The 18,154-nt window shown below is 45.7% G+C and overlaps 1 protein-coding gene across 5 annotated transcripts in view; it reads left to right on the top strand.

Annotated features, from left to right (window-relative positions):
* Positions 1–18,154, top strand: part of NCK2 (NCK adaptor protein 2) — a 147,565-nt gene that overhangs the window by 57,860 nt on the left and 71,551 nt on the right. For 4 of the 5 annotated variants that reach the window (XM_048222634.2, XM_048222633.2, XM_048222631.2 and 1 more), the window contains exon 2: positions 14,581–14,765. The gene's annotated coding sequence lies outside the window, so the exon portion shown is untranslated. Of the gene's footprint in view, positions 1–11,568; positions 12,314–14,580; positions 14,766–18,154 lie in introns of those variants that run through there. The other variant, XM_048222632.2, reaches the window with a different exon arrangement.

Here is an 18,154-nt window from a genome sequence, read left to right as displayed (position 1 = left end):
TGGTCTTCTCATCGGTTTTAAGGAGCTCTCCCTGAATCAGGAAGAGTTGGCCTTGGTCTGTGTCACGAACTGCAAATATCCCTTTTCTTTTTATTTGTCCTTTGGATTTGCCTGGGTATATTTTGCCATGTAAAAGAAGTTTTTATTTTTATGTAGATGAATTCAAACATCTTTTGTGGTTTCTGGATTTTTAGTCATAGATTTAAAAAAGTTTTGCCTTCAAGGCTATAAAGAATTTCTTCCATATGTCCTTCTGTACTTTTATTTTTTCACGGTAAACCTTAGATGCATTTGGAATTCATCCTGTTGTAGGATGTGAAGTGTGGCTCCATCTTTCTTCCAGATGGCCGCCAAGGTAACCCGTCACTGCTTATTGAGAAGTCTTGTCTTTTCCCCAGTGACTGGAGCTAACACCCTTTATCATATACTAAATTCCCAGAAGCACTTGGGTCTATTTCTGTGTTCCTGTTTGCTAGTTCCATTACATGCCATGCCAAACTGGAACAGATGAGTTCTCTGAAAGCTTTCTGTTACCTTAAATAAAACAAAAAGCATTCTATGAAAGTCTATAAAAAGCTAATTGCTGTGCTTGCATATAAGTAAATGAGACAGCAGAGGCCCAGAGATCACGAAGTTGTTTTGGCCTGGGGTAGAAGGCAGATGATTCCCTTTATTGTGTCCAAAAGTGGGTAAAATAATATCCATTGCAAGAAGGCATTTTGATGGTCCTTACCTGGCCCGCCCCTCTGCAGTCTCACCCGCTGTGTTCTTGGATGTGGGAGGCGGGTTAAGGATGCATGGTGAGAAATTTGATTGAAAATAGTTAATGACACTTTTTTTTTTAAAGAGGGGGAGGGGGGCGCCTGGGTGGCACAGCAGTTAAGCACCTGCCTTCGGCTCAGGGAGTGATCCTGGCGTTGTGGGATCGAGCCTCACATCAGGCTCCTCTGCTATGAGCCTGCTTCTTCCTCTCCCACTCCCCCTGCTTGTGTTCCCTCTCTCGCTGGCTGTCTCTATCTCTGTCGAATAAATAAATAAAATCTTTAAAAAAAAATTAAAGGGGGAGGAAAATGAGAGGGAGGGTGTGTAAGAGTTTCTTGAAGAGCTTTCCTTGGTACGAGTCGCTTCTGGTCTTTGGGAATCTGTACTGTTTAGAAATGTGCTCATGTGACATCGTTAAGCCGCTCCATCAGTGTTTGACAGAGATCATAACCAGTTTCCCCCTTAGCACGCGGTCCTTTGGAAGAGGGTTCAGTGCCGTTGTCTGAGCCAGGTGCACTGTTGAGTCTGGCTGCTCGTGGTCTCTAGCACGAGCGGCAGCAGGCGCAAGGTTAAGGCCAAGGGCTCCCAGGTGAGCGGGCTCCCAATTTTCACTGCACCCGTGCACCCAGCACCCCTCTGCCCACCCCCTTACTCCTCTGCTGTGAATGGGGACGATGAAACATCCTGGTGTCAGGACTGAATGTGATGGCGTAGTAGAGGTGCTCAGCCTGGCCTGTGGCACCCAGTAAACGCTGAGGAAAGGATTGCCGTTTCGTTGGTCTATGTCCTTCCGTCGTTAGTGCATGAAACTCCGAGGCCCTGGTCACTCTTCAGGAGCCTTCTGGGCCGTTGTCCTCTTGGGGATTTGTCTGTGGTCCTCTGCCCTCCCTGTGCTCTGTTCCCCCAACCCTATCCACTGACCAGTGCCCTTGACTTCCCGCCCTTACCCCCACATCATCTCGTGCACTCCGTGCGAGGTTGGGCAACAGTCCTGTGTTTTTTACATTCATAGTCATGTTTCCACACAGAAAAAAGGGTGTACAACATTAGCAGACAGAAAAAGAGAAAATCAGAGGGCAGAGCACGAGACGTAGTGGAGTGAGGGGAGTGGCTTATGGCACAGAGGAATGATAGGGAGTGCCAGGGCCAAAGAGAGAGAGGACATTTCTCACCTCTACCCATTGTCCTCTGATCTCCCAGTTGGCTAAGCTTATCTCCTCTGATAACGGCTGCCGGGGATTGTTCTCCGTGTTCTCTGGCCGGACCCCATTCAAAGATTGGGTGCTTATGGGTAGGGTGGCCCTCAGCTCACTCCCCCACTACAAGGAGAGGCGTTTCACTGTCTCGTAGGGGGAACAAACAGGTGTTTTCTCTGAGCACCTACTGTGTACCTGGAACTTTGCAGGGTGCTTTTTATGCTACTTACTGTATACAACATATCTGTAAAGTAATCCTTTTCTCTTTAACCTCTGTTTTATAGAGGAGAAAACTTAAGCTTTAGACATAGTAAGCCATCTGGCCGAAAGACAGAGCCAGGAAGGGGGGGAGCTGGCATTTCATTCCAAAGCCAAAGCTCGTTTACCAAATCAGGTAACAGGCCCATCTCCCTTAGTGTTGAACTCTTCTGTGGATTAGGAGCTGGTTGGACGGCCACAGCCGCAGAATGTGGACTGCTGGCTTGATCTTCCCCGAGTTCAGGTCTCAGATGCGTACTGTCCTTGGCCGTGATCCGTGCCACAGCGTGGAAGTTGACCTGCGTGTCAGATTTACAGGTGATAAACGGATGGAGAGATAGGGATCCCCCATGACGGAATCGGAGTCTAGAACTCTTGCAGAGCTCGGACAGTGGACTGAAACTGGCATGGTGAGGCAGAACAGGAGGATTAGTGAGGAGCACATGCCACTCACCTGCCCAGGTGTAGTGAGGCCAGCCCCGCCGTGCAGGTGTGATGCTGCCTGAGAAGCAGGGCAGGGTCAGGCATCGCTACCTTCGAGTTGGTGCCAGCATTTCCATTTCCTGCAGTGATGTCGCCGTCTGAGTGTGTATACCACTTACAGAGGTGATCGATAATGACCCGTAGCTCCAGACCCTTTGTGGCTCTTCCAATTGCCTGTCGTGTCTGCCTTGTGGGGGCAAAGCGTGCATCTGTCTTGTACGTTGTGTGTCCAGCACCCAGCACGGTGCTAGTAGGGGTTCAAAACATACTTGTTGGAGGAATTATCTTGAACTCTTCTCTAGAAGCGGGAACAGTATTGGGATGATGAGTTTCAGGGAACCTTGGCACTGTTCTGGTGAGGAAGGTTTTGCTTGGAGAAGAGATCCTGAGAGACATCATGGTTCCTCCAACTATTGGAAGGTTGGTCTCGGGAAAGCAAGATTAGTCCTACTTTCTGTTGCATCATAAATTATTTTTTACCTAAGGCTGTTATGTTTATACACACACACACACACACACACACACTCACACACGTATATACCGTTTGCTTGTCTCTGTAGAATTTTTAATTTTTTCATGCAGATATTAGTAGATATTTTAGATAGCACACATCTGTTTTAGAAGTTACCTCGCACAGTTCAGCTGACTTTTTTTTTCTTGTAGGTGAGTTTTCTTGTAGCAAATGAAATAAAGAAGCACTCCGCTTTGTCATCTCCTGTTTGACTTTGGGCCCTGACCAGCCCGAGTTCCGTAGGAAGGACAGCGTCTGTGCTGTGCCCTATTTATGTGCAGTGCTTGCACACAGCAAACGTGCAACACATTTTCATTGAGTAAGTGTGACTTTCCTTCCTCCCGCGAGGGGACTGATACTGCCGCCAAGGAAACCTGGGCTTTGGGGCGAAGTAGAAGCCTCAACACCCTATAACTAGTAAGACGTCGAACAGGGATTGACATCCAGTTTAAAACAAAGTGTTCGCGTCCTTTACATCCTACACAGAGGCACGGCCAGCTTCGTTACCAGCATTCATCTTTTAGACCACCCTTGTATTTGAATACTTAGGGTTGAGAGAATAGGGCTTCTGGAACTGGCCCTTTTCACTTTCTGGTCTTTTCTCTACAGTACTGGTTCTTAGCTGGCGCTGGCGTTTTAACCACCTAGGAGCTGTTACAAACTGCAGATATTCTAATCAGTAGGTCTCAGGTGGGACCTGTTTGGAATGACTGGGCAAGCTAGAGTCCTTTCCATTTCTGGGATGCATGGTTAGAACACACAAGATTTTGGCTATTGTGCATAAGCTGAAGATACTCTGTATTTTGCCGAGTTGTAGATCTGAGTGATGGGTTGTAAGACGAAAGAGAAATTGAACTCATGAGCTGAGTCTGTCTTGTCCCCCAGCCTCTCTAAGGTTTTGGCTTTGCTTGCATGTTTCTTTGGGACAAATTCTGTGCATAGAGGCAATTGTGAATGTCAGAGTTTATTAATTTTAAGACATAGTCCATAAGGAGTTGGTGAATTCAGAGAAAGTTTGAAATCTCTTGCTGACTCTGTTTCCTCTGTGCACAAAATTGCATTGTGGAGTGGAAGTTTATCATTTCATAATGTGTGTAATTGAAGGGATCAAAGCTTTTTTTTTTTTTTTTTTTTTGATGCTTACACTGGGTGGGGATTATCTGAGAGAACCTGGCAGACCAAGGAAATGGGTTTGACTTTCTGCCAGGGGGTCATTGAGATGTTTTTTTCCTTTGTGCCCAGTTAAAAGGCTGGGCATGTAGATTTTCACGCTCTCGTCTGGTTTCGGCTTTGGAACTGCTTACACAGCTAATCTGGCATTTGTGATTATTTCCACTTCGAGCTCACCAGGAGGCTCTTTGGGGATATTCAGACAGAAATGACTTAATTGGATTTCAGCCCACACACAGTATTTGAATGGCTTTATGGATGGCGTTAATTGGGTGACTGCCACAGGAAGTCATATATATATATTTGAGCTCTAGAATTTCAAAGTACTCTGATGCGTTCCCTCTCATTGGTTCATTGCTAATTTATTTAACAAATGAAAAACTCAAGAAAAATGAATTTATAACAGTAGAATTAAGAAATATGGTTTGTTAGTTTTGGCATAGTTAGGTTATTATCTGTATTTAAGGCTCCATGTTGACCCTCATGGGCTGCCTCAAGGATGGTTGTATAAGGGGATTCAGGGCCTCTTGGATTGAAATTTGGGAGGAGAGGATTCTGGGCCAGATGGCACTGAATGCTGTAGGGTATTGGACAATTGCAGCAGATCTTACAAATATAATTAAAGAAGTGAAAGTTTATTGGATGATAAATGTCTGCTATTATCATTTTATGGAGCGCCTGCCATGTGGCCAAGCCATATGGACCTCAGCATGTGGAGGTCCTTTCCTGGAGGCTTTTCCTGTCGAGATAGCCTTTCAATAGGGGAGTTTATGATTATAAAAGAATGATTTCTGCAGGAACGTCTTCCATTCCTATAGAATGTCCCCAAACAGGGAACTGTTTGAGTTCATTTCTGAACAGTGAGTTGGATTTAGCTGGACAGTGGCTTTGGGAAGCTGGAGCAATAAACCTCTCCCACTGTGGGGGAAGAAATAGTAGACATAAAGTCACAGAATTGTGAAAGCACCTGGCATTTGGGAAAAATGTGGCTGAAACACACTTTGACCATTTTAGGAATATTTAAAAGTAGCTAAGTGTACTTTCAGAACACAATATTATTAAAATTCCTGTTCATTTGGAATAATCATAAATTTGTTCTCTGTAAGTTAAACTTTATAACTCTTAGCCCCCTTTTTTTGATGGCAAAACTTAACTTACTCAACTTCCTTTTCATTACATATTTTATGGAATTTTATAGAATAATTTAGGGGGTACTATAATATCTATATGAGCGTCCCCCCTACTTAAAAGAGGCGAAAACAAATCAAGTTTATTCAGTATTCATTAGAAGTAAAATAGGACAGTGTGCAGTGAGATGTTTTTCCCACAGTTTCTTAGAAGCAAACTCATTCTGTGGGAGGCTTCTCAGTTACCAGTAATAGACAAAATTCGAACAAACAACCTTCCCACAAAATCTTTCTCCAAAACTTAATGGTTCTGTATGCTTCCAGGGACTTCTCAGGTGCCAAAGGTCATGGACTGTTCCCAGTCTTTTTTAACTCAGTACCTTCATCGAATAGCTGTAAAACCACGTCCCCCCCGCCCCATGTTGAGAGTCCTGTTTTGGTTTCTTGAAAGGCCAGCGATGTGATCTAGAACAAAGATGGGGTCTGAGCAAACACTAAATCTGCATCAGTACATGTGGTTCACTCATTGGGGGTACGGCGATTCAGTCGTAAGTTAATTAGAACCCAGGCCCTGACCTGAACAGCTCTCTCTGGATGTTTCCATCCCGTGATGCCCACGCGTGTCAGCTGCAGGATTGGCAGATTTAGTGTTCTCTCTAAAATTAATTCGTGGTGCCAAAACCACACCGAGATGTTGAATTTGAAGGGCAGGGGAAATGAAGGATTTGAGGTTTCTGATTTGATTAATTCTGGGCTTAGATTTACATAAAACAATTGAAGTGTTCCTTGTAGAAAAAAAAGGACTCTTGTTTTAGGTAAGTACAGGGGAAGCATTCTCAATAGGGTAGTTTGGGGGCATGAGTGCTGCCTTTCTGGGTTTGCGTCAGAATGTCCATCAGTGAAACCACGCCACCTTGAGCCACTGCTCAGGGCTCGTCTGCCCCACCAGTGGTTATTTTTTTAAAACCATTTTCCTAAAAACCAGAAGAACATCATTCAATGCTTAGACTATTTGATAACTTTGCGTCTTAAATATTATATACCTATTCCCAGTTGAAGAAGTAGAGCGGGACCTTTTCTTTCCGAAGGGCTCAGAAGTGGAGAAGCGCCATGCCCTTGATCCCAGGCAGGATCACGCTTGAAAATGGGACCAGTGGAAAGGATGGAAGCAGAGAAGTGCACTGATAACATCAGCACCTCCAGTTGGTTTTGTCATTTACTGAATCATTGATTAATTGTGTTGTTGTCTGGTACCAAGTACGGAGTGAGCGCTGGGTCCCTGCCCTTGACAAAGTCTTCTCCCATCGGGTGAGTCCTTTGCTAACTGCCCGGTCACTGGAAGTGCCGGGGTGGAGGAAGACGTAGAACAGCGTCAGGGAGATGAAATTTACAGTGTCCAGAATGCTGCGTATTCTGTGGGACAAATGACTCCGTTTCTTTAACACGTCATCCTTCAGATAAAATAGATTTACAGTGACTTAAAAGACATGCAAGACATTGTAATTTATGGACATTATTTAGATCCTGATTCAAATAAATCAGCTATAAAAAGACATTTACGAGAAAATTGGGAGAATGAGAACACTAAATATGAGGTTTATATTAAGGAATTAATGATTATTTTAGGTGTAATAATGGAGTTGTACTGTGGTATACACTGAAGTGTGTACAGATAAAATAATTTTTCTATGGGATTTGCTTTAAAGTCACCTAGTCAGAGTTGGGGCCAGGTGATTGGCCTAGGTCTGTAAATGTTGAGGTGGAGTGCTAAGGTAGCTGGGGAGAGAGATCCTGGTTATTGCTGTAAATGGTTAAATATCTACATTAAAGCACAAAGTGGCAGTGGGACACTACGGTGAATGCTGCAGTAGGACTTTGCACCGAGGAGGGAAGGCCAGGCTCGGGAGCGTGTTCCCAAAGGTGGCAGTATTTAAACTGGGTTTTAAAGAAAGTACAAAAACCTGGAGAATCTGTCCCTTCTGTGCCCAGGAGGAAAGAGGCAGGGAGACGCTCTGTGGATTTTCTGGTGGATTTGTTACTGACTGGTTCCTTTCATTCATTCATTCCTGCATTCATTTAGGACACATTTTTCAGGCTCCTGTTGTACGTGTTGTATGTGGTGAGAATTTATGGGCTAACCATCCGTGAAGGAGGTGGTATATTGGTTTGTCAGGGCTTCCATGACAAAATACCACAGACGGGGTGGCTTAAATAACAGAACTTGATTTTCTCACAGTTCCGGAGGCTGGAAGTCCAAGAGCGAGGCGTTGGCAGGTGTGGTTTCTCCTGAGGCTTATCTCCTTGTCTTGTAGATGGCCGCCATCTTGCTGCCTCCTTGCATGGCCGTCCCTCTGTGCTTGCGCATCTCTAGTGTCTCTTCCTCCTCCTCTAGGTTATAATCCAGTTATATTGGATTAGCGTGAGTCTCCATTTAACCTAGTGACCTCACTAAAGATCCTGTCTCCAAATACGGTTACATTCTGAGATACTGGGGGGTTAGGTCTTCAGCATATGAATTTTGGGGGACAAAATTCAGACCCAGAGGAAGAGTGTTTGACTCTGGAGACATCTAGGAACTCTTCCCGTAGGAGGGGCCTTGCACAGCTTCTTGAAAGAGGGTATGATTTCACCCCTCCACTGAGCACTGGGGGCAGGGCGGGGAGGGAGCCAAGAGTTTGCAGGGAGTTCCCAAAGATGAGGTGAAGGTCTGGGAGAGGGCTTTGCAGAACAAGACAGTGAGCAGTCATTTTAGCAGAGGAGATCGGAAATGGCAGAACCAGGAATAGAGAGGAGAGCTGATGGTGAGGGCTTGTTAAGTGCTGGGTGGGGGATGCATTAGAGGGAGGGAAAGAGCATGCCCTAGGGCGACCAGGCCAGGCTTCTCCCCAGAAGCCCAGGCAGTGAAGAGAAATGGGGAAGAGGATGGAGTTTTATCTAATAGTTTAACGTCCTCATCACCAGAGTAAGATGTAGTTCTAAAAATGTTACAGAAAAGAATGAAGTTAAAAAGTAAAATCATACTCCTCACCCCAGTTTCCACCCTACCAAGAGCCTGTGCTTGGCCTTGCCTGCTTTTTAAGATTCTATTTTAAAAAAATGTGAGTGAGTGTGTGTGTGTTCACGCGCATGCACAAGAGAGAGATGGAAGGAGGACTGGGGAGGGGGTGGAGGGAAAGAGGATTTGCTCGTCCCTTCTCCATTTGTTGCCTTTGGCCTTTCTTGGAGTTTCCCTCATTCTTCCAATCGTTTATCCCCAAAAGGTAAGGGACATGAACTTCAGCAAAATAATCAAAATAATTCTTACACATATTCAGAGTTAAATCTTTTGGATCACCTAACACACCTGAATTATCTCAGATAAGATTTCAGGGTCTGTGTGTCTTCTTCCTTCTTTCCTCTCTCCTTCCTTCCTTCCTTCCTTCCTTCCTTCCTTCCTTCCTTCCTTCCTTCCTTCCTTCCTTCCTTCCCTCCCTCCCTCCCTCCCTCCCTCCTGTTCTGCTGTCTTTTTAGATAAAAGAGGGGTTTGCACAAGTTTTATTCAGTAGTACATTTTAGTGTTTAAAGTTTATTTTTGTTAGTATGCTTTTTATTGGTATTGTAACTACCTGGGCAACAACTAAACCCTGTATCATAAAGAATGCTAGTGAGTCTTCTAAAAATGTTACAGCCATACGTTATCCCGTTGTGCTTCTTCGCTCTATTGTGTTTTTTAGAAACTGAAGGTTCGTGGCCACCCTCGGTTGTGCAACCCTATTTTTCCAACAGCATTTGCTCACTTCGTGTCTTTATGTCACAATTTGGTAAGGTTTGCCGTATTTCCAACTTTTGTATTATTATCGCATTTGTTATGGTGATCTGTGATCAGTGGTTATGACTCACTGAGAGCGCACATGACAGCTAGCATTTTTTAGCAATAAAGTGTTTTTTAATTAAGGCACATGCATTGTTTTATTTTGTTTTTTTTTTTAGACCTAATGTTATTGCACACTTAATAGACTGCATTCTAGCATAAACATAACTTTAAATGCAGTGGAAAGCCAAAACATTCATGACTTGCTTTTTGCAATATTCACTTCATTGCAATGGTCTGGACCTGGAGCGTAGTATCTCCAAGGTATGCCCCTATATGTAATTGGATTGTCTAGTTATCGCACTGAGATGTGTAGCAAGACTTTTTATGCTGATTCTGAAAACCGATTTGGACTAGTGGGAAGATCTTAGGAGTAACACCTTATCAGAACTTTTGGAGAATGGAATATTGTTATATTGAAGATGCTACCGACAAATGTATAAACAAAAACCTTTATAAACCATTGGAAATGGCATTACTAATCACATTCCTATCTGTTAGAATTTTTCAGCCGCGGACTGTAACATTTAAATTCGTATTAAGATTTTCATTAGGACTTTTTTGTCATGGTATTTTAGATAAGCTTTAATAATTTTTTTGGTACCACATCATCAATTTTTGATAATTCTTAAATCCATTTGCATGTCAAAGCTGCAAGACCGGGGCTGAGGGGCCCTGGTCATGGAGGAAGAGACAGGCAGCGTCATACTGGGCATTGGGCTCGCTGAGCCAGGCCTGGAACCCCCATTCTCCTGACCTGTGGTCTCTTGCCACTTTCTCTGACCTCTTTATATGTGGTTGACCCCACTGCCTGCAGTTTTGTTCCTTTTCTCGGTCCCGGAAGGCAGAAATCTCTGTTATTTTAGAACACATTAACCTCAGAGTGAAAATCTGACCATGTACCCTCCTCCCCAGACACCCACCTTAGTCACATGTGATGCCTCTTGGAGGCTGTCCAGAGAGTTAGAAATTAGTACTTTTTTTGTTTCCATTTTCATTAACCAACTTCTAACCAACAGACAGAATCAACTGAGAACCAGTTTTATCATTTAGCACTGATATAAATCTAGCCCAGTGCCCAAAAACTTGGTATCTGCCCTGCTGAGGACTGCTTTATCTTGAGGAAACATGCTAATTTCATGGGACTTTTTGAGATTTTGGGAACTGGCTCATGGCCTTTGGGACCCTGTGGGCCTTGACTGGGAGCCACCGTGCACGGGGGAAGAAACCAGGCTTGAGTTTTAGCCAAGCCATCCAAGGAGACTTTTGTGAAGCTTTGTTCCGTGTCTGAAATGAGCACTTTCCCACCTGAATAAAGTTTTCCACCAAGTGCTTTGGTAGGAGTGAAATATAGCTCGTTCTGCCTGAAGTCAACAACACAGCCCGGCCCCACGTTGTTCTGGGCAGGCGGTGACCCTCCATGTTCGTTCTGAGCTGGGCGTCCCTTAGGCCACCGTGGGGCCCACAGGCTCTGGAGAGGGGTCTCCCGTGAGGGGGGTGAGGAAGGAACAAAAGAACGAGACGAGGCTGTGGCATTCGTGAGCCCAGAGGCCTAGGATAGTCGTGTGATCCCCCCCCCCCCCCCCGCCTTTTAAATAAAAGAAAAAAGATAATTGCCTTTCGCGCTGTCTGCAGATGAGGGGTCTGGAGGGTTCTCTTGGTGTGTTTGGCATATGGGAGCTTTGGTCATGATGCACACCTGAGGGCCTGCGAGTCTTGAGGCTGTGTCGTACTCAACCCAGTCAGGTCGTGGTTTCCAACAAGTCTGTGCGTTGACATCTCGGAGAAGCAGTTCCTCTGAAAATAAAGCGGTGCGTACATTGGTGGGCTGGCTTCTCGGCCGCGGCGTCGTGCTGGCCCGACCCGCTCTGAGGGGCTGAAGCCGGCCTCGGGGTAGCAGATGCTCGGACAGAGGGCAACGGCAGACAGCCCGGGCCCGGTCTCCAGGCTCCACCCTGTGTGAGTGGCGATCGTTTTTGTGAAGAGCGAGCGAGGCCGGCCTTTGAAATCCCTCGGGGGAGCTTCGGCTTCGGGCTGGGGGGCGTCTGGGGGTCTAGCTCCTGAGCTGAATGATAAGATGTATCTCGCGGGGTCGCTGTGCAGGTGGAGTACCAGTGCCGTGTCTCACTGGGACCAGTACAAACCCTTCTCCCTGCCTGTTATGTTACGGAGTGTTTCTGTGAGTCAGGGAGGCCAGGCGGCATCGCCTGAGCGCTCAGCTGAGGCTTTGGGAGATTCGAGGTGGCCGGGAACACCGGCCGTCTGTAAGGCAGGTAGAGCCACCGTGCCTGACACACAGCCGTCAGCAGAACGGGGCACATACCCTCTTGTTTACCCTTAGTGACTCCTCCAGAGTGAAGTGCATTCGTGTGGACATCACCACTGGACCTGCTTGCAGGTGTGAAGGAAACTGCCTGGGACCACCGAGAAGATGTGTCTGGTGCTGAAGCAGGCACTGGAAGTTTAAATGAGACTAAGAGAGCCCCTCGCGGGCATCTCGGGGCCAGGCTCGGGGCCCAGGACCGGCAGTGCTCCCGGACATGCAGACCGAGGCACGGAGGCACGCAGGCCCAGAGCTTGCCCTTACAGCAGAAGCAGGTGCTGCAGTCCACTGCCTCCACCCCAAAAGACCGGGGAGAAACCCCAAGTTGTGGCACGGGTTTTTCAAAACATAGCTGAGAAAAAGAAGACGTCAGTGTTACAGAGAATTCAGACCATCATGTGGATTTCACAATGACACAATTTTGTGTTATTGGGGGTCCAAAATAATGCAGGGAGGGAGATATATTTGGTATTAGTGTTAATTCCTTTATAGTCCTACCTCTTCCTCTTCTGTTTCTAAAGGGAGATGCGCAGGGAGCTAGTGGAGAAATATTTTCAAAGGAAAACATCGACCCGTTTAGAGTCCCATCTGCCTGAAGCGTGCTGTGTAGACCATCCCTGGGTGAATTCTTGGGTGAGAGCCTTCTGTACTTCAACTGACCGTGTACGTGGTAGTGTTTGCAGTCTGAGGTGGTTTTTGCACAAGAGTGTCTGCTTTCCTGATGGGTTTAGATCTTTGTACTTAAGATCTGATCTGAAATACTTGGCCTTAACAGAGGTTTTGAATATGCTGATAACCCCACCACGTTAACCATAGGCCGTCGGCCGGCCACATTGAAACCCAGGTCCACACAAGTTTTGATCCCTCTGTTTATTTCCATTTGAGGTGTATGCCGAGTGCACGGACAGCTTGTCCACGAAATGCTTTTCTCCAAGAAAACGCACTGTCGTGCTTGAATCCCAGATGGCCACGGGCACCTTTAAATGAACTTGACATGATGTCACTTTGATTGGAGCTCCTTCGTTCGTTCAAATCCTGCTCTGTTGCGTCTGGCTTTTCTCTCTTGCCCGCGACACTGAGCATCAGACGACTGGGCTTCCAGATGCAGCCCGTTGTTCTTTCGCTCTGGGCTGGTGAATAAGGTGGCTGTGGCACCAGGCTTGCCGTGGCAGTGGTGGGTCTAGAACTTTGGAGGCCTGCGTGCCTCACTGAAGCCTGTTAAGGAAAACCCTTCACCTTCTCGAGAAAGTTACCTCATGTGAAAAAGTGGGTGTTAATAGCTATCGTGGAAGGTTATCGTGAAAACTTAAAAATCTCGCTGGTGAGAGTACGGTGCGTCCAGAGGGAGGCCCGTATACGTAGACAGGTCTGCTAGCCGTGCAGACACCCCCTCACAATGGCCTGGGCGATCTGACTCCAGGCAAATTCACTTTTCAATTAAAGCTTTAAAAATCCAGCTTATACCCCTGAAAATACTAATATGGAGGTAGCATTTGTGGGCACGGCTGTGTTTAGTTGGTGGCTTTCTTCAGTAAGCGCAGTAAAGTGAAATAGAGCACTTGGTCTATTTCTGGAAACCCTGTCATTTCATTGTAAACATGCAGCAGAGGGAAGGGTGTAATTGTCCAGGTGCACATTTACTGTCTTGCCCCAATCTAGTATTCCTGTTGTATTTCGGCATCACCTTTGCCCTGTATTAAATCGTGTATTTTTAAAAAGTCATGCAGCCTTTGGGGCTCCTGCGTGGCTCAGTTGGTTAGGCGTCAGACTTTTGGTTTTGGCTCAGGTCTGGATCTCAGGGTTGAGAGATCGAGCCCCACGTTGGGCTCCACACTCAACTCAGAGTCTGCTTGAGACTTTCTCTCTCTCCCCCTCCTCCATCCCCTCTTTCTTGCTTTCAAACAAATAAATAAATCTTGGGAATAAAAAGTCATGCAGCCTTTAAAATAATGCTAGAGAGTGCACAAAGAGGAATTAATTTTTTAATCAAAATTTATGAACTTGCTGTATAACATTTTTATGAAAGTCCTACTTGAATTATCTTTTTCTATTTGACTAAAATAGAATTTGATTTTTCTATGGGGTATTTAACGTTTTGGGTCATAATCATGCCAGGGATGAATTAATAGATCTTCTCTGAGTGAACTGTCAGGACAGATCCCCTCTGGCTTTGAAATGTAATTAAAAATGTCAGTGAACTCTGCCGGAGGTCCACAGAGCTTCGGGGACCCCTCAACAACGCCGTCAGGGCTGAAAATAGCCACCCACGTACAGAGAACATGAGGCAGCAGCAAACTCTCCAGGAGCAGGAGGGAGAGGCCGCCGGTCACCTCTGTCAGGCTTCTCTTGTCTCAACTTCCTTGTGGTTTCAGAATATTATTCTCGAATTTCCCGCAGGGGTATTTTTAGCAGAAGGCTGTGGGTCCAGTAGGGGGCCCCCTCAATAAATGGCCAGTGCAGGAGCCCTCCAAAAGAGGAGGGAGTCTCTGAATGTAAATATCCATGCTCTCTGCAACCCTTCTCCCTTAATTAGGCTCTCAGACTTGCTTCCTTTCCACTTGGCACACCTTTCTTTTGTTTTTGGCAGGCTTTGAAGGGTGTGGGGAGGAGTTGGAAGGAGGCTGGAAGAATCCTGGGAGCAGAGGTGCCTTGTGACGGCCACCTGTCCCCGCCTTCCCCATCTCCTCCCTCCACAGAGGTACCTGACTGCCTCAGAGCTGGAAACGGGGAGCTGAGGGTAGAGGAGGAGAACGATTTTGTTTAGGGAGAGGTCAGTAGGTACAAAGCAACTTGTTTCTGGGGTGTATTAAAAATACTGGTTTCAGGCGAATAAATAATCTTGCAGTTACTTGCAAGCAGGCAGTCCTAATTTCTGGTTTTTTTTTTCTATTTCCTTTTAGATTTCCTATGTTCCTTCTATACAAGTGATGGCCCAGATCATAATTCTCTCCTGAGATTTGGGTTGGATTCGAGAATTTGGAGAACTCCTGCAGCTTTGTAACCTCAGGCGTGTGACCAGCTGAGAACTTCACCGTTTGAGGAGTTCTGCATTTTGCCAGTCATCTCTTGTAACTGAGAGCCAAAGGTAAGTCTGCAGGGCCCTGCTTAAAGCAAATGCGGGAAGTTGGTGCTTTTGCCTCGAGTGCTCGATTTGCCGAGTAGGTTTTACGTGAGTTGAACGGCAGTAGGTGTGGGCCTGATGTGTTGAGCCACATCAGGTTGAAGTTCTCAAGGGCTCTGGTTCAAAAATTAGATCGCTGTTCTTGCATCAGCACACGATGGCATGGAATAGCTAGGAAGCAGAATGGTGGGTGTCCCCTACTTGTAAAATGCCCTGGGGCCCCAGTTCTGCAGCCCAACAGGTGGTCTGGAGCTGGGCCTTCTGTGTGCTGTGGTGGGGAGTGCGAGAGAAACACGAACTGCCTTTAGGCTCCTTTTAGTCTCATCAAGTTCCTTCTGACTTTGGTCTCGGGAAGCTAAGTCTACATGAAAACATGCAAACAGATAAAGGGTTCTGGGGAATGTTGTGCTTGTTTGTATGAGAAATCTGCGTCACGTGTGTTAAAACCGTACCTGTAATACAGCATGTGGGCTCGGAGACCCAGGGGTCCTGTAGTAATAGGTACTGGACAAAAACATGTGTCTGTAGAACAGAGAGATTTTTCAGCCCTAAGAAATCGTTTGGGACATTTGATTTAAATAATCTTGTGGTCTGTCTCTGGCCTGCTCTATGAAAAGGTACAATTTCATCTCCAGTAGGAAGAGCACCCAGTTCATAGGCTTTCCTTCAGACCCTTATCTTGCCTGTAGTATTCACAAATTGTTTTAAACTATTCTTGGATCTATAACTTTGGACAGTAAAATCTCTTGGTGTGATATCTATAAGTTTATTAGTTTCATATAATTAGAATTGTCTTTCATTTGGTCTAAAACTACTACTAAACTTTTTGTGAGTGGGCTTTTTTTCCCCTTGACCACCTTTTCTTTTTTTCTTTTTTGGAGGCTTCTTAATTTCACTTATGTTCCTTATTGATGTGTGGTATCCAGAACAGCACAGAAATAATATGTAGTATTTCATAAGGGTAAGATTAAGTGTATGGATGTCTTCACCTTATTATCTTTTATGGTTTCATTTGGAGGAAATGACACGTCTCGTTTACTGAGAGTGTTGTGATTTCCAGATCTAGGTCCTGGTTTGGAATCAAGAGCTTGGAGGTCATATTGCGCAGCCTGATTCTGTGTCCTCCTTGCTTCCTCCCACTGTGCTCAAAGTTATTCTGACCCTGCTCCCTGGACCTGTCTCTTCCTAGCCTGGCACCCCATCATGCCTTGATGGGGCACTCCCAAGTTTCTCTTGCAGACCTGATATAAGATAAACACCATTGGGGTGTTAGACGTCCAGTCCTAGGAGATTTCCATTACACAGGAAAGCTCTTATCTGTCGCAAATCAATTTTTTTTAATAGTCATTGAAGTGGGACCTTTTAAGACTTAGTCTTTTCTAAATGCAGTCACGTATTTCATGGCAACAAGCGAAAAATTAGCGCAAATCCTCAAATCTGATCGTCAGAATTCATCAGTAGTTCATTAGTATCAGCATCTGACACTTAATGATATGAACACACTTTATCATTTAGTTATTCTGAAAGTGTCTCTTTCAGAGAGAGGTAGGCAGGGAAGTAATGTGCTCACTCCTAGGAGTGTATTCTGCACGAGTGCCTGGCAGGTGTCAATGACTGTTGGGCAAATGGTTGATTCCTGGGTACAATTAGGTAGAGAATCATTCATAACCATGAAAAGATACTTATAAAAATATCCATACCCATATTATTTTAAATAATTAATTTTTGTAAGCTCATGACATCTATGGCCAAAATCCTGTAACTTCTTAAAAATTACTTTTGTGGTTTAGATAAATATCCAGTGGGAAAATCATTAGATGTATCCATCTAAATAATAAATATTGCAAGTACCAATTGGATTCTAGGCTATTTTTCTTACAGTGTTTTAGCAGCTACAAAAATAGGTAAAATAAGCTCTAGACAGCATTTCTCTTGCCCTTCTGGGATGGGGGCAGGATCCTGACAGCTCTGGTTGATGTTCTCATAGTGGGTCCCTGGTGCCCAAGGCAGAGTGAAGTGTCCCTCGGAGAGGAGTCTGGAAAAGTCACGGGAAGCTGTTTGGAGTGAGTTTTGGACAATGAGGGCACATGTGTGCAGAGGCATAGCGGGTCCCCTCGGCAAGGACAGGCGAGGCGGATTCTCTGGGTAATGGCTCTTAGAGTCATTGAAGCGATGATGAGTGGGGGCCCAGCATACTCTTGGGTCAGTGGTCTTTCAGGTGACTCTATCGAAGGGCATATTTTGGAAAGAAATGAAAGCTGCGCTAGCCTGGTTGGTAAAGTGGTAAGTGGGATGTCAGCCTCGGATGCATTTCCCGGTTATTGGGACTCAAAGTTTGCCCTGTCCCAGCTGAGACCTGCACCGAGGGCTGGGCTGAGGGGAGCAGTTTGAGGAAGGTGGAGCGTCCCAACTGCACCCCAGAGGGACCTGAGTGGAGTCCTGAGCCCCTCTTTCCAGGTGATACACTTCCCTACCCTGTATTCCTGTCTTCCCTGGAGCCTCCCCTGCTTTGAAGTTAAAGAGCAGTCTTGGGGACTCTTTAGCCCTGACCCTGCCTGTGTGGGGAGCGGGGATCGTGGGAGAAGCATGGTGGCAAAGCCCGTCCTTTTACACTGGCGCTGTTAATGAATGTATAGCCTGCACTTAATTCTTCCCATGTATCATTGAAAATGGACTCTAGTTCACTGTCACTGGAGGCTGGCTGGTGTTCCCTGGGGCTGGAAGATATGAAGGGCCTTGTACGCTATGTCGAAGATTTCTTATCTTTTGAAAAACCGTTTGGAGACATTTTCAGGACAGAAGCCCAAGGGGTAGAAGGATGTTGGTGTTACGGGGGAGGAAAGACCATGGCTTAGGTGATAAGACTCATGAGCAAAGGGAAGGAAAGGAGGCACGGATTCCACAAACTGTCAGTTGCTGATTCAGATATCGGAGAGCAAATGTTAGCAGTGATCCTGTCCACGTCGTTTCCTTCTTTCTCTTTTTAAGCTTCGTGGAGGTATGATTGACAAAATTGTAAGATACCGAAAGTGTGCGTTGTGGTGGTTTGATACACCACGTATACCGTGAAAGAATCCTGGCCATAGAGTTAATTATCACGTTCCTCACCTCACATATTTATCTTCGTGTGTGTGTGTGTGTGTGTGTGTGTGTGCATTTACATTTCCTCCTCTTAGCAAATTTCAATTAAATAATACAGTGTTATCAACCGTAGTCACTGTGTTATACATGTGATCCTCGGGCCTTATTCATCTTACAGCTGAAAGTTGTACCCTTTTATCAACCTCTGCCTGTTTCCTCCACCTTAAGGTCCTGGCAACCACTTTGCTACTTTGTTTCTACAAGTTGGACTT

The sequence above is a fragment of the Ursus arctos genome, unplaced genomic scaffold (genome assembly GCF_023065955.2).
Source record: "Ursus arctos isolate Adak ecotype North America unplaced genomic scaffold, UrsArc2.0 scaffold_8, whole genome shotgun sequence".
Classification (NCBI taxonomy): Eukaryota; Metazoa; Chordata; class Mammalia; order Carnivora; family Ursidae; genus Ursus; species Ursus arctos.
This window is presented reverse-complemented; position numbering and strand designations above follow the sequence as displayed.